Raw genomic sequence first — 22871 nt, forward strand, 5'->3', positions numbered from 1 at the left:
AACTGGGGCATCTTCTATGGACCACTGATGTGGAAAATGTTTTGGTCAGGAGATTCCCTAATTCTTAAAAAAAAATTTGCAGTTAATTATTATTACAACGAATAGGAAAACACTAGCCAATAATACTGCCTTCTCTGTGTGTGTGTGTGTGTGTGTGTGTGTGTGTGTTTTCAGGAATTGATCTGAGATTCCAACTTGCTAGGCAGGTGTTACCACTTCAGCCAGGCCTCCAGATTTGGAAATAGGCTTTTAAAGTTCAGATAATTTCTCCATAGAAACCTTCTCCTTGTCTTCCTCTTCCTCTTCTCTCTTCCTCCTTCATCTCTTCTCCACTGCCCCCTCCTTTTTTTTCAATTTTGGGGCTTGAACTCAGCCTTGGGCACTTTCCCTGAGATCTTCAGTTCAAAGCTAGTGCTCTACCACTTTGAGCCACAGCATCAACTCCAATTTTCTGGTGGTTAATTGAAGGTAAGAGTTACAGACTTTCCTGCCCAGGTTAGCTTTGAACTTCAATCCTCAGATCTCAGTCTCCTGAGTAGTTAGGATTACACGCATGAGCCTCCAGTGACCAGTGTTTTCCCTTATTCTTGACACTTAGCAAGTTACCAGCCTTATCATGTGCATTTGTTAGGATGACAGAGAAGGAATACCAGGCTTGAAGCTCACCTAGCTCCTTTTTTCCTGGTCAGTGACAAACTGAGATCTGTGAACCAAGAATGCCTGCTCAGACTGAACATATGATTCTGTAAACAAATGCTTCTGCACTTTAGACTTCTGCATTGTTGGCTAGAAGACCTTGGAGCAGGCCACATGATATCCTGGGGGGCCTGAAAGGTCAACTGTCTGGGTCCATGATGTTGTGTTGTGGAGGCTATTTCTATCTCCAGCTGTGCAATCCACTTGGGCCTGTTATCTGAGGTGGGGTCACAAGGCTGAAGTCCCTTTTCTCCCTCTCTTTGACTTCTACCATGCAGAGACCAGCAGATTCTGCACTGCCCAAGGTTTCTCCTGTGGTCAATATCTTTGCCAGGGGTAGGTGGTCATGCTAGTACTAGTGCAAGGTAAGTGCTAGTGAGATGCTGGATTTTGGCATTGTATTAGATCCTAAAAGATGATTTGTAGTGGGAGGAAAGCGAAGGAAGGGGTGAAATTGTCCAAAAAGAATTGTACTCATTACCTGACCTATAAAATGGTAACTCCTATTTACAATACCTTAAGAATAAACATAAAATTATATATATGTATATATGTGTGTGTATATATATAATTTATTTTTGTCAGTCATGGGGCTTGAACTCAGAGCCTGGGTGCTTATCCCTGAGCTTTTTTGCTCAAGGCTAGCACTCTACCACTTTGAGCCACAGTGCCACTTCTGGTTTTCTGGTGGTTAATTGGAGATAAGAGTCTCATGGACTTTTCTGCAAGGACTGCCTTTGAACCATAATCCTCAGATCTCACCCTCCTGAGTAGCTAGGATCACAGATGTGAGCCACCAGTGGCCAGCTGGTATATATTTTTTAAGATGATTTATTGGACAGAAACTGTGCAGGCTGGCGCTGATGTGAAATCTGAGGTTGATGTGTGGGAGGGAATTGAATTATTTATAGGTGGCCAAGTGACTTCTAGGAGAGAACTAGGTTGCCATCCCACTGGTAGTTAAGGGTCATCATTTCTTCTTCTGGGCTGTGTGCTTGTTCCCAAATTTTGTCCAGCAAGCTGCTCACTAGCCAGGGGCCAGGGAGCAGGAAGAGGGAGGCGGTCAAGACCCCAGGACCATCCAAGAGTTGTTAGGCTCCATTTCTGGCCCTCGAAATTGAGAGCAAGGACTCCAGGATTTTCCTAGATCCTTAGAACTGAGTCACGATCAAGGGCTGTGAAGGTAGGTTGGAATCCCATAATGCCTTGCTCTCATGTGTACCGCTATTGTTTTCATTTCTATTCTTTCTTCTTTGTTACAAGAAAAGGAAGCTGTAGACTGCCCCACTGGCCACTGGGTACAGAATGACTTGTAAAGGGATGTTTCTATTTTTCTACCCAGCTTCCATACCAAGTAAATTCTTCCTGGAAAACTGTAACTAATGCTTCAATTATCTAAAAAACCCAGGGCACAAACTTCAGGAAGCCAACCAGGCTCCACTAGTGTCTTTTCAACTCAGTCCCATGACATAAAAGCATCTCCCTTGCCAACGCACATGGTACACTGTTTTAGTTTTGATGATTTCAGAGATTTAAAAAAATGTCAAAGAAATTTTAGCTGCAAATGTCTCCACAGTGATTTTGTCATTTTGTAGAGAAAAGAAAACTAGCCTCACAGGCCTCGCCTTTCAGAATGGTCCAAGCTGTGAGCCCAGCCCCCTCCTACCACTCCCAGCCTATTCAGAATCTGATCTTCGACACACTTGAAAAGATGTTGTTCCAAATGCTCCTACCAAAGGGAAAAAATCTTCCATATGTTTTCAGAGCTGTCATCAAAGGCCCCAGTCTGCTCGTGGGGCTGGTGGCTGCAGGTGTGGACGACAGAGTAGAGAGAGTCACACACAGTGAGACTGAGTGCTCTGGATGGAACCATCTAGGCCACAGCCCAGAGATGGGAAGGTCCCAGGCCCCTAACTCTCAGGGCTGGCTTATAGCCAGGGCTACCCAGCCTCTTAGTGAGACCTATGGGCTAACCTGGGGACCAAAAGAAGAAAAAGAAAGAAAAGAAAAAGCAACAAGGTGGGGGTGATAGCACACCTCTGTAACTTCAGTATTTGGGAGAAAGGCAGAAGGATTGCAGGTTTGAGGCTAGTACTAGGGTGAGCCCCTGTCTCAAACACCAAAACCAAACAAAGAATACAAAACCGAACATTGTGACCACCATTCACAAAATTAGCCACAACAAATCCAGGCCTTCTTGATTCAGAATTCCAGATCAATCAACGGTAATCCATTGTAAGCAATGAGTAGGAGTCAATTTGCCAGGCAAATGAATCAATAACAAGAATGGATGGAGAACTCTTAGCAGCAGATTCAGTCCTTCTTGGACAGCCTGCTGCTGTGTGTTAGCTGATGAAGTTAGCAATGCATACATCTGTTCCTGCATTATGCTTTTGTTTTGTTCGCTGTTTTGTTTTGGTGGTACTGGGGCTTAACTTCAGGGTTTCAAGCTTGCTTAGCTGGTGCTGCTCCACTTGAGCCATGCCTTTGCTTTTTTGCTTATTACTTTGGAAATGGAGCCTAAGCAACTTTGCTGCCTGGGATGGCCTCAAACTGAAATCCTCTAGATCTATCTCATCTTCCTGAGTAGCTGGGATTACAGATGTGAGCCACCAGATCCCAACATTTAGGTTAAGGAATGAAGCAGGCTTGGGTGCTATGGGGTGTGCGTGGGGGTAAGTAGAGGGTGCCAGGCAAGTGATACAAAGGTATTTGTGGCAGAAGTGGGTAATCGAGGAGCCCCAACATCTTCCCTATGGAAACTCTGAGGAAATGAGACTTGATAAACACGTCTGCGTGGGACAACTCCTAGGAGGGTGGGAAGGTGGACATCAGTGCCATGGGGACCCTGCTGGTGGCGAAGAGGGGAGAGGACGGTGGAAGGGGAGGGAGGAGGGCACCAGATCTGACAGGAGTGGGTGAGGAACAGATTCTCTAGGAGGAGTTGAAAGCATTCTAGGTGTTTCCAGGCCACAGATAGGATAGGTCCAGCAGACAGCTGCCACCTGGAGCAAGAGTGCAGAGGGGAGCCTGGGGGTACTGGGGTAGTTGGACTGAGTAAGGGTAACAGGCTGAGGCTAAGTAGCATCCTTGGTAATCAAGACCTGGGTGCTAATTATAGATAACAGCAGCCTCATTTGCATATTAACAACTAAGTCTACTAATTACAAATTAAGTTTATCTATTCATTAACAAGCCCAGGAGGGCTTTTGTATGTTTTTTTTAATTTGGAAAGCCCTAGGTACCACTGAGTTAAATTGCTACATACCTGGCATAAGGCCAGCTGTGTCCCTCCTATGCATTGTATGAGTCAGACTGGAAGAATAGAGGCTGGAGTAGATTTGAAATGAAGAGGGAATTCTGCACCCTCAGAAAGCCAAGGTGCCCAAATGGATCAGAGTAATTTCCAAGGTAATTGGAATTTCAAAATTACCCTATTAAGGAAAAGTTTCCATCCAGCACCAGTGGCCCCCTCCTTTAATCTAGCTACTCAGGAGGGTGACATCTGAGGACTGAGGTTTAAAGCCAGTCCTGGCAGAAAAGTCTGTGAGACTTCTTTTTAATTAACTAGCAAAAAGCTAGAAGTAGAGGTGTGGCTCAAGTGATAGAGCACCATCCTTGAGTAAAACAGCCAAGAATACAAGGTGCTAAATTCAAGCCCCAGTATCAGCACAAAAAAAATGAAAAAACAAAATAGCAAAAAATGTTTTATATATCCCTTTGTACCGAAGGAAGCAGAGACCCCTCAAATTTTCCCCAAGGGGGCCCATGAAGTCAGTGCTCTAGGCTGAGGGAAGCTTGCTATGTAGGTGTCCTGGAAGATTTGGGGCTCAATGGTAGAGGTTGGGAAGGAATCCGGGATAGTTACACAGAAAAAGGAAGCAAACTATTACAGCATTAACTCCAAAAGAACAAAAAAAAAATAAGCTAGTGGTGGTGGTTCACGCCTGTAATCCTAGCTACTCAGGAGGCTGAGATCTGAGGATCACAGCTCGAAGCGAGTCTGTGCAAGAAAGTCTGTGAGACTTTTATCGCCAATAAACTACTCACAATGTGGCTCAAGTGGTAGAGTGCTAGCTAGCCTTGAGCTAAAGAAGCTCCGGAACTATACCTAGGCCTGAGTTCAAGCCCTAGAACAGGTACGAAGAAAGAAAGAAGGAAAGAAAGAAAGAAGGAAGGAAGGAAGGAAGGAAGGAAGGAAAAGAAAATAGAAAATGAACAAGATGAAAGTGTTCTAGTCCATGAGGAGCTCAGCTCTGCTGCAAACATGAAACCAGCCATAATTTATCTGAAAGCAGCAGCAACTGTACTGGGGGTGTGTGGTTGGTGCAGAGAGGAGGGCAGCTGTGTGCATGAGTGAGTCAGGCTGATCTTCAACAGAAAACCCAACTCTGGAAGAAAAAACAATGAAGAAAGTTTCCTAAGTAGGCTGTCTGCAGATACAGAGGAAATCCTAAAAGATACGGAGGAGGAAGAGAATTGGGATCGTGGCAAGTGGAACAGAGAGAGATAGCTGCTTTCTTCTAGTTGGTCCCCTGGTACTCATGTTTGATTGTGTGTGTGTGTGTGTGTGTGTGTATGTGTGTGTGTGCTGGCATTGGGGTTTGAACTCAGGGCTTTGTGTTCTCGCTTAGCTTTTTTCACTCAAGGATGGTGCTCTACCACTGGAGCTACATATCCACATCTGGATTTTTGCTGGTTACTAGTGTTGCATGGTAGATCCATTCTTGAGAACAGAGAAGCCACCACTTAAAAGGCTGAATTTTGGAGTCTGTATTAGAGTACTAGCTGGCAGCAGGGTGACTCCAATCCCAAAGCCCTATCATGCTGAATACAACTAACACACCGCTTATATACCCAAAACCACACAAGGTGCATGAAATTAATCTTAACAAAGTAGAAAGCAAACCAGATGTGAACACAATCAAAGAAAATAAAAAACTAATGAACACTCGAATCTAACAAAGATGTTAAATATAAGCCAAAACAAATCAAATGTGGACATAATCAAAGGGAATCAAGAACCAATTATCTAAGGAGAGTAAAACTTTTCTGGAACCTACCAACTCACAACACTAAAGAAGGTCCTCTATTATTAAGGCCTTTTGCTTAGACCCAGTCTCCTTACTTCAATAGGATATAAGAGTCTCATGAACTTTTCTGCCTGGGCTGGCTTTGAACCTTGATCTTCGGATCTCAGACTCCTTGAGACACTAGCACCTGGCTCATGTTTGTCTTGTTTAACCTTGTGTGTGCATTTGCTATTTCAACAAAAGTAAATACAGCCTCTGAAGACAAGGTAGATCAGTTGTCTCAGCCAAGGCATGCAGAAATAATATTGCCTCAAGTATATGAATTCACCAAAATAAGCGTGAAGCAGCCAGGTGCATGGCCATCCAAGACCCACACACGTAGCAGGACAAAGGCAGTTGTGTCTTCTGTGGTCCTCACCCTTCTCCACATCTCCAAGTGCTTCCCATCACCTGCCTGAGGAAATCCATACACCTCAGGGCCTGTGTCCACCTCTTCACATGCCCCCTTGTCAGGGCAGTGCTAAAACACACACACACACACACACACACACACACACACACACACCACATAGTAGTAGCTCTGGATTAGACTCTACCATGGGTTTAGCTAGCCCTGACCAATTAAATCCAGACCTTTCTTACTCCAGGTCAGCCTTCGCTGACCCTCATGTGGCCGGTCTATGAGACTCCTCCTCCTCTCTGTAGCTGCCTCTCATGAACCCCATTAACCTCTCAGGGCAGAGCTGGCCCAAGACAGGAGCACTGACATGACTGCTCCTGGAAAAGGCAAAGGGATGACAAAAAATACTTCATTTTCCCTCCCTTCCTCCCAGACTCCATTCTCCAGTATGACCCTTGTACATGCACAAACCTGTCTGGACCCCCCTCTTCCTGCCACTGCAGGAGAAAGAAAATTCAGGTCAGAAGGGTAGGCAGACGTAGCTGAAAAGAGTGCAGGATAGCCAGTAATGCCAGGCATTTCATGTGCGTTGAGCCTGGGCAAGCCCGAGAGGAGGCCTGGGAGGTCTACCTGGAGTCCAACTCTACTGTGTGATCTTTTACTGCCTGAAGGCCTCACCTTTCAGCTCTGACCATAGAGGAGCCCTGGCCTCCCCTGTCTGGCCTCAGCTGGCCCTCAGCCAGCTTTCCTTTAGGAAAGCTTTGATCTGTCTGCCTAGTTAGGAGGACCAAGCCAAAATGTGCTGTGGAGTACCAAAACACTGCAGTAGGAACATCTGACCCAGCCCAGCCAAGAAAAGAGAGGGAGAAACCTCAGCAGCAGTAAACCAACACCCCTATCATGGAGCCTGGAGGTATCCCTGGGCCCTGTGGTGGTGGCAGAAAAATCAGTCCTATGGTACTGGTGTTACAAAAGAGAAAGAGGACAGAAGCAGAAAAACCACTCCCATCTGCCTCCCAGATCCTTTGGTAGGGGGTAATTTAGAGAGAGGGAGAAGGAGAAGCTGCTTGTTGATTGGATGCTGAGAAGGGGAAGCTGCTTGTGGATTGGACAGTGAGAAGGAGTTGATTGGATGGTGAGAAAGAGTTGGAGTTCTTCACGCAGGCGTAGAGAGAGGCATCAGGCTTCTTTATAGTTCTACTGTGCTGCACTGGGGAATTTGAGCTTGTGAGGTCCAAAGGTCCCTGACTAGATTACCCTGTTTTTTTCTGGGCACACTCCTTTTTGAAAAGGTGGTTATCAAACTGTTCAAAGAATTCTGGAGGCTTTCTCTGAAAAACTTAAACTCTTAACTTAAACTCTTAGTTTAAGTTTAGTGTCATGGCTCTGACACTTACCAGATGTGAACCCCAACTCTACCACTTGTGTCACAGCACCACTTCAGGCCTTTTGGTAGTTAATTGATGATGAGAGTCCCACAGACTTTCTTGCCCAGGCTGATTTCAAACTCCGATCCTCAGATCTCAGCCTTCTGAGTAGCTAGGATTATAGGCTGGGGTCTCCAGGGCGAGTCATCTCAAAGAATTGGGAAAACCTAGCTCTTGAGTGGAGTGTGTTCCCTACGTCCTTATTCCTTCCAAAGCCATCAGCAGCCCAGGTACTCAGGGATTCCCAGTATCCTTTGCTTCCTCAGTTCCAAAGTTGAGCCAAGTGTAAACAAGAAAATGCTTTAAATAATGCTCCCTGGGGTGCATATTTAATCTGCATCTAGTCTAGACTTTCAAATACTCCTGTAGGAGCAAGGATCTTATCAGTGTCTTCAGTTTTGACAAGCAATAAGTTCACACATATCTAGCCTGATGGCTTTGGGTGCCTTCCACATTGAGTTAGTAGTTTTGGATACTGTGGGAGGGAGCTCTTAGCGGCAGCATCACATATTCAGTTCAAAATTAAAGCTCAATTTGGCCTAATTGTCCTTGATTTTATCACGTGCATAAAATGGCTGATTCTACATGCAAAAAAAAAAAACCCCACACAAATAAATAGTTGAGCAGCTATGAAATCCCTTCTTCATGGGAGACAGAGTCCCATCAAAGTTCTTTGCTGTCTCCCAGGCTCATTCATCTGCCAAACAGGGCTGCTCTCTCTCTCTCTCTCTCTCTCTCTCTCTCTCTCTCTCTCTCTCTGTCTCTCTGTCTCTCTATCTCTGTCTCTGTCTTCACTTCCCCAACCCTTACCAAAAAAAGAAAAGCATAGGGTCTCTCTCCATGTCTGTCTCCTCCGCGTCTTGTATAATTTTAGAATGGAAGTTCCTTAAGAGCAAGAATAATTCCTTGGTGAGAGGATGACATCTAGAAATGTGGCAATGCCTATTTAAATGGAAAATTAGAATACAGAAAATAATAAAAGTGCCATTTATATCCCTTGTAAAATTCCTTTGCAAAATCCAGCAGTGGATACCATATCTCAGGTAGAAGATGAACAGATTAAGTGGCTGTTCCAGTCCTCTGGAGGAAGGAACCTACGAAGACCAATCAAAATCTGCCCTCAAGATCATGGCAAACCTGTTTTCCAACCTGCTTCTGCCTCCACTTAGCCGTGTAGGTTTGAGCAACTCTCTTCATCAGTCTAGTTTGCAGGCTCCCAATCAGGAGAGTATAGGGCTGTGGGGTGAGATGAGGTGCACCCGAGTGGTACCTAGAAAAAGCCAGCAAGAGGAAGGAGCAACACAGAGGAGACAATGGAGGCTGACCACAGCCCTTGTAGGAGGATGGAGAGCTGAAGTATCTGGCAGACATTGGGGAGATAGAGTCCCCTTAGTACCCAGTGTGTGTGGAGTATGGGGACAGGAAACTGTAGAGTTGTTCTGTCCTGCCTTGGGCTGATGTGGAACAAGACTGCAATCAGATGAGGTGCTGTTAGGAGTTTGCCAGCTGAACCAGCTTCGAAAAAAATACCTAGGAATTAACTTAACCAAAGAAGTGAAGGATCTCTATGATGAAAATTTTAAAAACTTGAAAAAGGAAATCAAAACAGAACTTAGAAAGTGGCAAAAACTCTCATGCTCCTGGACTGGAAAGATCAACATCGTGAAAATGGCAATGCTTCCCAAGGCTCTCTACAAATTCAATGCGATACCTATCAATATTCCAACCTCATTCTTCAAGGAAATAGAAGAGGCAATCCAAAAATTCATATGGAACAATAAAAGACCCCGAATAGCAAAAAACATCCTCAACAGAAAGAACAGTGCTGGAGGAATATCAATACCAAATTTCAAACTTTACTATAAAGCCATAGTAATCAAAACAGGTTGGTACTGGCACAAGAACAGACCTCAGGACCAATGGAATAGAATTGAAAACCCAGAAATGAACCTACAGACCTATAGCCATTTAATCTTTGATGAGGGAGCTAAAAAATAGAATGGAAGAAAGACAGCCTCTTCAGTAAATGGTGCTGGCAAAATTGGTTAACTATTTGTAGAAAACTAAAGCTAGTTCCTTCTATATCACCGTGCACCAGAATTAACTCCAAGTGGATCAAAGACCTCGAAGTCAAAGCAGACACTCTGAAAACATTACAGGATAGAATAGGAGAAACCCTAGGTCTCCTTGGCACAGGCCGAAATTTTCTTAATAGAGACCCAGAAACACAACAAATCATGTCCTTGTGTTTTAAACACGAGGTGGCTGTAATGGAGTGACAGATGAGCCAAGTACATGGGATGGGTCTACATGGACCTGGGTCTAGGCAGAAAGCATATGGCACATGAAGAAGAGTGGAAGGGAGAATGTTTCTGACTGCAAAGGACTGGGTCCGAAGGAACAAAGGGAGGGGAGAATGTGGCTGAGAGCTTAGTAGCTGCTTTCACATGGAAGAAGAGCTAAAGGAAAATGAGGCCCCCCCAGAACCTCAACAAGACCATGGGAGGGGGGTAGATGAGAACAAGAGGGCCATAAATAACCACCTCCTCTCCCAGCCTTGGGCCCACCATCCCAGAGCAGCGTGGGGGGACGGCTGTGGGAACAGCTGTTTGAAAAGAGCCATGCCAAATGAATAGAATGGGAAAAGGAGGATCAGGGGTGGGAACCCTTTTTTCCCTCCAGAGCCATTTGGATATTTATAGCCTCATGAAAGGGCCATACAAAAATATCAATAGAGTCAAATGGCCCTGTGCCACGGACCAGAAGTGTAGGAGAAGCATCGTGTCTGTCTTGTCATATACCAAATGATTTCCTGAGCCAGATGTTCCCCACACCTGGATGTAACATTTGTGGACAAAAGTGGGGCCCAAGACTGAGAAGCGGAGGGTGCCCAGGCATCAAGAGAACCAGGTGGGAAGGGGCTGTAGTCCACACACCCAGCGAAGGAAAAATTCCAAATGAAGGCAAGGGGCCCAGACAGCGGCTGGATCTCTTCTGGACTCTGTAGAATCCGAGCCTGGGGCCGAGTGGGGCTGGAGGTGAGTGAAGAAGGTGGCGGCCACAGTAGGGAGATTGTGAGCAGATTTGGAGGCCACTTGGCTATGGCTGACTGGACTGTGACCTCCAGGTCACAAGGTCCCAATAGAATCCACATTTTTTTTGGCTGGAAAAGTTCTAGGAACATGAAGCTTCTTTCTTCTTGCGTGTGGAGGGCCAGACTCAGCCGGTGACCCTGTGGGACAGCTAGCCCGTTGGCTGCCTTCCTCTGTGCTCTCTAAGACCTTACAGTCCGGGCATGTGGAGGTCATTGCACATGTGGTCACTGGGTGAAGTGTCTTGACATAGACAACGGTGACCATGGGGAGAACAGCTGTTTAAACGCTTAACTTGGGGCTCACGTTGAGAGACTTGGGGAATCTCTGACTCACAGTGCTTCATCAGTCAGAAAGAGATGAAGGGGCTAGGTGCCAATCCTAGCTACTCAGGAGGCTGAAATCTGAGGAATATGGTTCAGTGCTAGCCTTGGCAGAAAAGTCCATAGGATTCTTATTTCCAGTTAGCCATCAAAAAGCTAGGCTATGGCTCAAGTGGTAGAGTGCAAGCCTTGAAGGAAAGAGCTAAGGAATTGCACCCAGCCCATGAGTTCAACCCCAAATACTCACAAAAAAGGGAGAAGGGCATATTCTGGGCCCAAGAGCTCAGATGAGGATAATTGGGACCAGGTCTCCTGTCTCTACATGTCAGGGTATAGCTCAGCCCTGGGACCCAAACCCCAGTTGAGCTGGCAGGGTCTGCCTGGATGATGGAATGTTTTTCTGCACCATTTTACATAATACCACTAGCTATAGGCTAGTAAACTGGAGAAAAGTGGCCAGTGTGACTGAAATACTAACTTTGCAAGCTCTATGCAACTGGAGTTTCTTATTGGAATGAGCAGAGCTGTGTGTGACAGGAAGCCACCAGGGTTCTGCCGGAGGGTGGGGCGGGGCCACAGAGGCTGAGCAGCTTAGAAGGAAGAGGAGCAGATCGCTCTGCTTTGGGGATCCAGGGAAGAGGATAACTCACTATCCTTTAAAAGCAAATGCCAGGGTGGTTAGGAAGCTTAGGCAGCATCTGGCCTGACGCTCACTCGACAGAGGAAGAATCTGGATCCCAGCAGCTCTTGTGATGTGCTTGGGAGGATGGAGGGGTGGGCGGGAGCAGAATAATAGGCAAGCTTTTCCTCATCCCCCTCAATCCAGCATGCTGCACGACAAGGTGATAAAAAGGAAGGGTTGGGACAGAACATAAAGTTGAAGAAAGGTTGAGAAGGAAGAGGAAACAGAATCATGCCCCCTTCTACGAAAGCCCCTCTGGACTTAGTGTTATACCTTTGGGGGTATGCACGCCCACCTGCCCACCAGCTCAGAGCCAGCAGCATGGTTCTTCAGGATTTGACAATGGAACAAAGTTGCCGGAAGTCTGGAGGAGGAACTAGTCTGGCCCAGGCAGAACTCCCTAGTGAGCCAGGGGGGTAGGACCCAGAGACTTGTGGTCCAGTTGCTTCCTGGCCTGGCTCTCCTGTGTGTGTGTGTGGGTGGGGGGGGGGGGTTCCTTCTGCCTAGACTAATGATTTTAAACTCTGGACTGAAAACCCATCCTGGAGCCCAGCCTAACTCCCATCTACTGTGAGGCTGTACTCTTGGCACCAGTGCCCACAGCTGGGGAGGGAGGGGCTCTGCCTGGAATACTGATTTAGGGCTCCTCTTCCTGTTTCTGCTAGCACTGATTGGGAGAGATGCTACAATGCCAGAGAACACAGATTTTTTTTCCCTCTTTCCTTTTTATTCTGATGAATCACTTTGTAAACAAAGTATAGGACAGTAGTAGTTGGTTGATCTTGACCTAGTACTGAATAGCACTGTGTCTTGGTGCTTGGCCCAGGGCCTATTCCTATTACTATCTTCTTTTCCTGGGAGAGATCATGTTCCTAAATCAGCCAAGGCAGAGACACAGATGTCAGTGTGGGCGAGAGTGTACAAAGTCCTGCTTGTTACTTCTGCATCCATCAGTCAGGGCCAGAGCCAGGGAGGAAGTGAGCTGTCCTACAGGACACTGACGACAAGTCTGGAAGATTCCTCTACATCCAGGGATTTCAAAGGGCCATAACTGCATTCCTCATCTTCCATCTACCTACTAATTCATCCCTCCACTAATCTACCTATCTAACCATCCATCCATCTATCTAGTCAAGCACCCACCTAGCCATCCATCCATCCACCCTCCTATCTATCCACTCACACTCTATCCACCAATTCACTCCTGTAACCATCCATCATCTACTTATCCATCACCTACCTATCTAGCCACTCATCTATCCAGCCACTCACCCAATCATCTGTCTACCTACTCACCCATTCATCCATCCATCCCTTCGCCGATTCTCCTATCCTATTCTTCTATTCACCCACCCATTCATCTGTCCATTCCATATTCTAAATACCCATCCATCATCCTCTTATCTATCTGCTTACCCACCCATCTATTCACTCATTCATTCACAAGATGCATCCAACTACATATCCACCCACTCACCCATCCATGCACCCATCCATTCACCTACTCAATCATTGGATGATGCTCTTTAGTAACCTTGTGGTGGCATGTGGCTGAGAAGAGGCGGACAATATTCACATAGTGATTGCACTGCTTTGTGGTGGATGCATGATTAGAAAGCCCCTCTCTGTGGAGTAAAATCCAGGGGGAAGGTACTGATGGAGAGGTGTCAGGGTCCCATTCAGATTGAAGGGCTGGAGAGTTGCATAAATTTTGTCTTGGAGTTACTTGATTTGTTCATGGGAACATTAGCAGCTAGAGTCATGGGGATACCTCCTTATTTGGGGGTTTATTCTGAGTAAGAGTCTTCTATTATCATTTACATTTCAGGGTAAGATAAAGAAACACTACATATGAACTCCTTTTGTGCCTTGTACACCTCAACTTCATTTCTTTCCCTGCTGTGTGTGTGTCTGAACTCCAAAGCCAGTCCCCAAAGACTGAAAATGGAGAGGGAGGCTTAGCCCTGGTGGCTCAGGCCTATAATTCTAGCTACTCAGGAGACTGAGGTCTGAAGCTCAAGGTTTAAAGCCAGCCTAGGGAGAAAAGTCCATGAAACTCTTATTTTCAACTAACCAGCAAATAGTTGGTAGTGGCACTGTGGCTCAAGTGGTAGCATGCATGGAGGCAGGGAGCAAGCTCACCCTCAGAAAAAGCAGGTCTATATTTTATTTCTTAGCACTGATTCTGCATCTCATTTGAATGCAATTCAAGAAAAAGCTGTTGTTTTCCTTCCAGCCCGATTGCTTTGCTGTCAGAGGTCAGAGCAGAGAACCTCTTTGTGGCTTGGGGGGCAGTCAGGGAAGAAAGACCACATATGTCATAGTCTCCCAAGGCCTGGCAAATATGGAAACCTACAATGCGTGAGTGAGGCAGGTGGATGTTCCCTGCCTGTTGCTCACCCAGGAGCTTTCTCTCAGCCAAGATCTGAGGCTGGCTCTCACGTTTCTGAAAAAGTTCTTCAGTTTACTCCACTTCTGTTCCCTGAGCAGCCAGGCAATGTGTTGTCTCAAATAGCAAAAGTGTCCAAATGGCAGCTCTGTCTCAAAGGAAATGCCTTGCCTAAGAGAGAATCTCACCATGCCAATTGTGGAGTGATCATTTTATACACACACACACACACACACACACACACACACACACACCCCATCCTGAAAATGTTGGCTTTTAAGACACATAAACAGCAGAAATGCAAATTCACTTAACACCTAGAGAGAAGAGAAAGCATGTTGTTGCTGTCATGGCAAGCCAAGGACGCTCAGCTTCTATCTTATGATTCTCCCAGCAGATTTTGCTTAGTAAAGGCGGCTGGTGTTTTTCTGAGGAGGTGGCATTGAGGATGCCACTGTCTTCCTGGTGCCCACAAAGGTTAGGCCTCTTTGCCAGGCCGATCCAGGGAGAGACTGCTGTTGTTCACACTACTCTGAACCTTCCTTACACATTTGCAGTGATGAAGGAACTTGCTCCCTTCCTTTTTTTTTTTTTTTTTTTTTTTTTTGCTTTTGCGTGTTTGGTTTTGTTTACTCATAGCCTGAAGCAACTGCATTCAAATTCTAAGTCATGCTACTCTTGCTTAACAAGGAGTTCAAAAGTGTGTCATGATGTCTGTCCCACACATCTTCCCTTTCTAGAGAAGATCTAGGGCCTTATCTCTTCTGTCAAAAGAAAGATGCTTCATGCTGCATGGAGCTCAGCCCCTTGCCTGGCATCACTGATTGCCACTGAGAAATTGCCATACGTTAATTCCTGTCCACCTCTCTTGTGGGCTCTCCTTGGAGCATGGTGAAGACCTCACTGGCTGCTTATTGCTTTGTCTGGAGAACTGTGTTGTCTCTCGAATCTCATCCAATGCTGGGCTGTCATCTATTGTTATCTGACAATGAGAATTAATTTTGTTCACAAGTGACAGTTAAAAAAAAAAGAATGGAACTTAGTGGTCTTCTTCAATGTTCAGTACAAAAGCAAGAACAGTAGTAATTTTGTCAGCAGAGTGTCACCACCCAAATGCCAGAGAAATGCTGAGTGACAGGGAAGCTGCCAAGCCTGGGGGATTCAAGGCTCCTTTTGGGGAGCTTTTGTTTACAAGAATAAGTTTCCTTTGATACCTGCATACAGTGCTTTCTAGTGAAAAACCTCAAAATTGGCACTACGGTTCTAGACAAGATGGTCTAAGTACATTCTACCTGTTCTTCTTGCTAGTCCCAACTGAAGATCCTGCACAATCTACATGAAGTACTAACGATCAAAGAACTCTGAAAGATGGAGGAAAGAAGACAGACAACTGGAGGTGTGTGTGGTGTGTATGTGTGTGAGTGTGTGTACATTTGTATATTTGTCTCCTATATAAATGAGTCTGGGCACTAGAAAAGCTCAAAACCTGGTAACACCAATGGACTCAGACCAAATTCCCTAAGGAAACTCTAGCTCCTCAAGCTAAGGGCTAACATGGGAAAGGGAGCTCTAGTAGGACAACACCCTTAAGATCTCTTCTTTTTGAAGTGAAAAATAACAGTCTAGTGTGATTCTTATCACATTTAATAGTAATATTTGAGACAATTCTTCTTTGAAGAAGCCTCCATGGAGGTAAGGTTTTAATATTCTGCTTGAAGTGGTTAAGATGTAAGTACTAATCACTAGAGCAAACAGATGAAAAGCTATTTTAAAAAATCTATACACTGAAAAACATCGTGGTTACCCTTGTCACCAAAAAAATCCCCATGTAGATAAATTCAAATGGAATATCAAAAATAGCTCCAGCAACTCGAGGGAGGTGAGAAAGAAGAAATAAAGGGGGAAGGGTAAGCAACAGAGATCTAAGGCTAAAATGCAACAATTAGATGTTACTTATACATATTAAATGTAATGTCTAAACACATAAATAAAAAGACAGATTAGCAGACTAGATTAAAAATCATGACTTCAGAAGTGGAGATGTGGCTTAAATGGTAGAGCATCAGCCTTTGAACTAAAAAGCTAAGCGAAGTGTGAGGCTCTGAGTTGAATTCAAGCCTTAGTATCAGTACAAAGCCAAAACACACCAACCAAAAAAACAAAAATCAAAAACATGACTTCACTGTGTTGACTTTAAGATACATACTTCAAATACAGTGACATTGGTCACTTAAATGTACAAGTATGAAAAAATATACATTGCAAAAAACTGACCAAGAAAAAGACAGTTTATTTATCAGTGTAGAGTTTTATACCTAGAAAATTTCCTGAAAGAACTTTACCAAGAAGATATAAGAATCCCAAATATGTACATATCACACCATAGAGTTTTAACTATGTGAAGCATAAACTAACCCAACAGAAAGAAGGAAGTATATATATACTTCAACACTGCTCTTACAGTAAGTGAGAGAGCTATCAACAAGGATATAAAAGAATTCAACAACACCATCAGCCAACATGTTCTAATTAATATTTATAGCACAGTCCATCAACACATCAAAATCTTCCTTTGGAAATCTCGAGAGATGTTTTAAATCTACTGAACTGAGTGAAATGAACACATTGAAGTCTGTAGGGTCCATGCAGCTCAGCAGTGCTTAGAAGAGACAACATCACTAAACGCGTATGTTGGAAGAGGAAAAGACTCAAACCAGTCATCTAAGTCTCCACATCAAGACACTAGGAAAGGATTTTAACAGTCAATAGAAGATAAGAAGTAATAAGAGCAGAAATTGATCAAATTGAAGACAAAACAATAGAGACCATTCATAAAACTAAAACTGGTTCATTGAAAAGATCAATAAAATTGAATAGCTTCTAGCAAGTCAGATTTACAAAAAGCAGTAGAAGACACAAACTAACAATATGAAGAATGAAAAAGAGGGAATGATTATAGATTGTGTAGACATTTAAAGGATAATAAGAGAAAACTACAAACAACATTACACAAATAAAAACTGACAACTTTGATGAAATGGACCAATTTCTCAGAATCCACAACTACGAAAACTCGCCCACGATAAAACAGACAATCCCAAAAGCCCTATAAAGCTATTGAGGGGAAAAAATTCTCCAGTCTTATTGTTTATTTCTGCCAACCATTTAAGGAGAGATTATACTGATTTTATATATTCTCTTACAGAAAGTGAGAGAAAAGGAGTTATAATTCATTTCGGGCAAACTTGCATTTCAGGCAAGTTTGGTATCAGCTATGATACCAAAAGCAGGGGAGGAGGGAGGGAGGGAGAGAGAGAGGGAGAGGGAAAAAGAGTGGGAGAAGAAGAAGGAGAGGGAGAGAGAGGACTCTTAATTATAGTTATAAAATCTATATGAAATATTAAAATAATGATACACCATACAACAATAAAAATTTCACTAAATGTGGTGGCACACATTTATAATCTTCATTACTTGGGAGATGAAGATAGAGGGATAGAGGGTTTGACGCCAGCCTGGGCAAAAGTTAGAGAGACCCTATCTCAAAATGGCTGGGATCAGATAGTAGTGTGCTTGCCTGGGAACATGAAATCCTGAGTTCAAACCCTAGATCTGCCAAAATAATAATAGTAAAAGTAGTGGTAGAAATAATAAACACTTTCCGTACTTACAGATGACAAGTATGTAGAAAAGCTCATAATATACACAAGAGTTCCTAGAACTAAATGTGAGGTCACTAAGGTTTGGTATACAAGGTCAACACACAAAAATCAATCATATATACTTATATAAATGCACAAAGAATAACAGGAAACAAATTACAAGCAAAATGCCAAAAAGATAGAAATGATAGATGATTATAGATAAATGATACAAAGAGAGAGAGATACAGGGAGGGAGGGAGAGGGAAAGAGACAGAGAGAGAGACATACACACAGGAGAGAGAGAGAGAGAGAGAGAGAGAGAGAGAGAGAGAGAGAGAGAGAGAGAGAGAGACTTGGGACATGGGACCCCAATACTGAAAACTACAGAATGCTGATGAAGGAATTAAAATAACTGAGGTAGAGAACACCATGCATTCGGGGATCAGCAGATTCAACACAATAAAGATGCCAGTTCCTTCAAAAACTGATCTATAGTTTAATGCAATTCCTGTGGGAATCTCTTCAAGACTTTTTTTTGTAGCTACAGACAAATTGGTTCCAAAATTTATATGTAAAGGCAGAAGAGCTAGAACAGCTGAAAAAACTTGAAAAAAAGAAAAATGAAATAGGAGTAACAACATAATCTGATTTTTGGACTTACTATATGGCCTCAATAACAGTGCGGGGCAGTCACATAGATCAGTAGAACAGAATGCTATACAGAAATAGAACTAGGAAATTATAGCCAACTGATTTTCTTTTATATAAAGGCACAAGAATGACTCAAAAAGATAGGCCAATATCTTTATAACAAGTGTGGTTGGGAATTTTGACATGCTCAGGCAGAAACAAACCCTCAATTCAAACTGCACAACTTAGGTAAAAATTATTTCAAAATAGATCATAGCTCTAAATGCAAGATGCAAAACTTAGATTCCAGAAGAAAATCCCTTTGAACTAGAATTAAGTGGTGGTTTCTTTAGGTAAGAACCAAAGCTACAACCCGTGAATTAAATTGTTAAATTGGGTTTGGTCAAAATGTAAAACCCTTGCTATGTGAAAGATACTATCCATAGAATAAAACAACAAGCCACGGACTGGGAGAATCCAGAACTCTTTCTATGTCAACAGCAGGAATAGGCAAAGGGTTCAAAGGACACTTCACTGAAAAAAACACTATCTTCAACTATCAGAGAAATACCAACTAGTACCATGATAAGATGGGACTATATGTACATTATAATGACTAAGCTAAAAAATCGAGCTGGGTGCTGGTGACTCACACCTGTAATCCTAGCTGCTTGAGAGCTGACATCTGAGCATGGCAGTTCTAGGCCAGCCTGGGCAGAAAAGTTCCCATGAGATGATCTCCAATTAGCCACTCCAAAACCAGAAGTGGAGTTGTGGCTCAAAGTAGTAGAGCTCTACTCTTGAGCAACAGAGCTGACGGGCAGTGCCCAGGCCCTGAGTTCAAGCCCCATGACTGACAAAAAAAAAAAAAAAAAAGCATTGACCAAAGCAGTTGCTGGCAAGGATTTGAAGCAGCTGGAACTCAGCGAAAGCTGCTGCTGAGATGCTGTGGCCATCATTCTGCAAAAGATTTGGGCAGGTTTTTGGTTTTAGTTTCTTTCTTTTTTTAAAAAAAATAAATATGTACATGTTCTTACCCTACAAGCTAGCAACTACATTCCTGGGAATTATCCTTGAAAACCCATGCACAAGCATTGAGAGAAGCACACAAATATTTATAGTGACCTTATTGATAATAGACAAAATTGGAAACAACCCAGATGTCCTTCGGCAGCAAAGGGCTAAATGAACTGTGATGATGGGAATGTGCTTTGTTCTCATAACTCCTCATTGCTGCCATGGTCCATGGCCCACCCTCCCCTAAGACTCCCCAGGAAAACTTCACTCCTGACCTTATCTGAAAATGCAGGACTGTTGGCAGGAAGACACCATCCATCCCAAATATCAGGATAGTCTGCTACAACCACAGACATTTAGATCCCCAAACTGCCACGTTCCCTGCTCCTGTTCCTTCGACTCTGCTCGGTATTCCATGCAGTCTCTCTGCAGCAAAGATGAAAACCTGTTCTGGTCTGTTGAGGTCTCTACCTCCTTTCTCTCCTTTCTCTTCTTTTTCTCCTTTTGTCTGCTTGATCTTTCCTAACATATGATACACCCATTCATTGGAGTACTACTCAGCAATAAAAAAGAGGGGTCTTAGGAGCATTATGCTGAGTGAAGAAAACCCAAAAGGGTTACATACTGAATGCATATATATATATATATATATATATATATATATATAACCTGTACATAACTTTTATATACTTAAATTATATATATACATAATTACATGAACTGTTAGTATATAATAATATATACAAAATATCATACTTCTATAAACAAAATATACTTTCAATACTTATATAAACTAAATACACTGAAAACCAATGAGATAGAACTTTGTAGTTAATGTTAACTAGTAAACACAGGCTTAATAAGCACAAATTGGGCAAGAAGAAATACTTATTGACTGTGTTTGTATCCATGTGTATGTAAACCCCCACAGATGTCAGTGTTGCCCTTGGGAGAATGCAGGGTCCACAGCCAACTCCTGAAATTCATAGCACACCCCTCTAGGCACCCTTCATAGCCTCAAGTTCTCCTTCTAGTTTTTAGAAAATGTTCATCAAAATCATGGCTGTCATTTATAATCATGACTGAGACCTAGGACAGCCAGGGTAGATTTCTTTGCCAGCTAGCATAAGCATAACCCTGGGAGATGCTGCTTATAGAGAGTCCCGGGACTGGATACCCCAGCAGGCCAGCTTCCCCTGGAGCTATCCCTAGCTGTGTGATGAAGGATTGCAACCAAGTTATGGGGTATGCTTCTTAAAGGACAGACGACAGACAGTCCTGAAGTGTGCCTTTTGTTATGATTGCTGCCCCTTCTTCTTTCCTCCACCCCCTGCCCAGTCACTCCCTTGTCCAGTGGACCCTGAGAAATGCATGGTGGAATACACCCTGAGACCTTGCTCACTCGGGAGCCCTGGCCAGCCCAGCAGTGAGAAGAGTCCTGGGAGAAGGGAAACTGGGGTCTAGGCCTGAACATCACAGCTGTGGGGCCTTAGTGACTGTTAACTTGGTTCTTGTATCACCTTTGGCCAGCTGTGAGCCTGCAGGGAGAATGTACCAAGCAACGGTCAGCTCATTGCTTGATTGAAGTCCAGGGACTTTGACTTAAAGGGAATAGGAGGCATGGGAAGGGGTGTGGCTAAGTGCATTCAAGATGAATCATTTGCATATGGAAATGCAGGGCTTTCGACAGCTCTTAAGCCCTTGGCTTGTGACTGGATTGCCGAGTGCGTGTCCAGCTCTTTGTGTGATCAAACAATGGGAAGGGAGCAGCTCTTGTTTTCCGTGGTGGTGTCATCATGGCTCTGACGGGTGACATTTCCATAGGACAAGTCCTCCCCGTCCTGCTCATGGGGGCTCTTGGCCCGCAGTCCTGGCGGGGGGCGGGGGGGGGGAGGGGACAGCTAGTGCGGGTGTGTTTAGAGCAAAGAATGTTTCATCAATGTTTCCCTGAATGTTATTTCAGGGACAGAAGAAATGACATCTTATCTCCACCTTTCTCCCTCCACCTCCTCTCAGCAGGTTGGCTGGGTTTTACTGCTCCTCTATTGCTCTCTGCTAATAGGGGGGCCAGAGTAGGACGCTCCAAGAGATGCGAAGCTGTCCGAGACGATGCTGGGGCTCATACAGCACAATGAATCTTCTCTCAGCTCGAGATCGGAATTTAAATTAAACCTCATTTAGCCGGGCGCTCCCTTTTGATTTATCGGCAGATGCCTCTTGCTGCTTGAGCCTTGTTAAATTGCTAGCAAACAGTTCACTGACCAGCTGTTCCTATTAAGCAGAAAGCGCGCTGTGGGGCTGGGGTCAATCCCTTAGCACTCTAGATGGTCCTTATATGTCATTCCTGCTGAGCGGCCACCAGGAGGGTATTATGCTTGCACCCCGGGAGATGGCTGGTTAATGGGGATGAGGGATTCTTATGCCTATGGGTGGGAATGGGGGGGGCAGGCTGTCCCTTGGGACTTGGGGCATGGCTCTGTTTGGCTGAATCGCGGGGTTCCTGCCTGCCACTTTGGACGCTGGACAAAAGCAAAGGCCTGATGCCCAGTTCTCGCAGTTCCACCAGGCAGGAACTTGCCTTGTGGATTCATGAGTCCAACGCCGGGGAAACCACTTCCCCGCCTCGCCAGTCCAGAGGATGGATTTTCCGAGACGGAGTGGGAACCGAGGCCAGACGTCGGTGCGTCTCGCTGCACCTGACTCGGGCGTTGGGTAGTCACAGTGATGTGCTGGGCGTCCCTTGGTGGGGGGCTCAGGCCGCTCCACCGGGTGCGTTTCGGGTGAATAAGGAAGAGCTCCCGGATGCGAGGGCGTCTGTCTGCGCGTCTGTCACCCCACGGATCGCCGGGGGGAATGATTCCACTGATCTGGCTGGCTAGGCCGGTGTCCTCCCTCCACGCCCCACGTGCGTCCCTCCCGAAGCCGCGCGCTCGGCGAAGAGGACCAGCATCCCCGAGGCAGGAGGACGGGTCTTCCCTGCGTGAACCTCCCAGCAAGCTGTCAGGAAAGGGCTCCCAGCTCTGCAGCGGCCAAGGCCCCAGTCCCGGGCCAGGCCCGCACGCCGCGCGCGTCGCTCGCCTCCACGCCCGGCCTCTGGGGGCGCTCTTGCGCAGGGGCCTCCTTCAGCAGCCAGACTTTCCCCCCTGGCCACACGCGTTCCCCATTCCCCAGGGTGCCCGTTCGCGTCTTTTCCCTTCACTTACCCCACCCTGGAGCCCCGCTGGGTCACAAGAGGCCCCTTCCTTTGGGACTGAGTGGCTCTCAGAGGCCCAGAGTAAGGGCGCCTACACCTGAGCCCTGGATTCGCCCATGCATTCAGGACATGGGAGGGGGCCCCAGCAGTGGGGCTCAGGGAAAGCCCTGCTTTGATGTGTTGAGTCAGGCCTGATGGACCGGGTAGGGGGCCCCCAGAAAGTCACACCTCCATCCAGAAAGTCACACCTCCATCCAGTCTTGTGCTAGGTGCCAGAGGCATCACTTGGGACTCAGGAGCTTGCTGCACAACGTCTCAAAGGTAAACCCCCTCCCCCAGCCTAGG

The sequence above is a fragment of the Dipodomys spectabilis genome, unplaced genomic scaffold (assembly GCF_019054845.1).
Source record: "Dipodomys spectabilis isolate Male_0828 unplaced genomic scaffold, ASM1905484v1 ptg000053l, whole genome shotgun sequence".
NCBI lineage: Eukaryota > Metazoa > Chordata > Mammalia > Rodentia > Heteromyidae > Dipodomys > Dipodomys spectabilis.